The following is a 1,053-nucleotide window of genomic DNA, read 5'->3' as shown; positions in this document are numbered from 1 at the left end:
ACAGATCACCTGTAAAACATTTTAATAAATTAATCTATCATAATTAAAACAACTGGAGACTGAAAACAAACTGATATATGGGTCTGATCACTTTTTTAATGAACTGACATCATTCCAGACAGGATGTTAGTGTGTCTGTGACTTCCTGTACGGACCGAAGGCTGCTGGAAACTGTCGGGAAACTGTCCGACTTCACCGCAGCTTTTTGTCACCGCCCCCGCTGCAGCCGCCTGCTCTCGTGTACTTTCCAGGCGAGGCGCAGTTCATCTCAAACGAGCCTTATGTACCGTCTTCTTCCTGTCTGCATGGCGCTCTTTGATGATGTCATCAGCACTGTGTGACTGATGATGGACTGTAGGGCCCAATCCCAAACCACTCCCTACCCACTACCACTTCACTACCAAGTGTCACTCCAAATGAAGTTACAGTCGCAGCTGTGGAGGGCACTCCTGATGAAGGGAAGTGTATAAAAGTCAAGTCAAGTTATTTGTATAGCACATTTCATACGACAGGCGTAAACTCAATGTGCTTAAAAAGGCAAAGCAGATAAAATCATACATGCCAAGAACATACCATTTCATAAGCAATACATATATAAAACATATAAGATAAAAATAAACAAGAACATTTTACACATATAAAATAGGACAATATATAAAACGTTATAAGACGAAGCTTTTAATACAAACACTAGGCCTGATTAAAAGCTTGTGAAAAAAGATATGTTTTTAGTTTGCTCTTAAAGGAAGATATCATGTGGTAAACTGACCTTTATCCTGACCTTTATCCTGACCTTTACATTGACCTTCAAAGTGACCTTTATCCTGACCTTTACATTGACCTTCAAAGTGACCTTCAAACTGACCTTTATCCTGACCTCCTTCAAAGTGACCTTCAAACTGACCTTTATCCTGACCTTTACATTGACCTTCAAAGTGACCTTCAAACTGACCTTTATCCTGACCTTTACATTGACCTTCAAAGTGACCTTCAAACTGACCTTTATCCTGACCTTTACATTGACCTTCAAAGTGACCTTCAAACTGACCTTTA

This window comes from Epinephelus moara, chromosome 19 (assembly GCF_006386435.1).
Source record: "Epinephelus moara isolate mb chromosome 19, YSFRI_EMoa_1.0, whole genome shotgun sequence".
Classification (NCBI taxonomy): Eukaryota; Metazoa; Chordata; class Actinopteri; order Perciformes; family Serranidae; genus Epinephelus; species Epinephelus moara.
The sequence above is the reverse complement of the archived record's forward strand: the minus strand, read 5'-3'. Positions refer to the sequence as shown.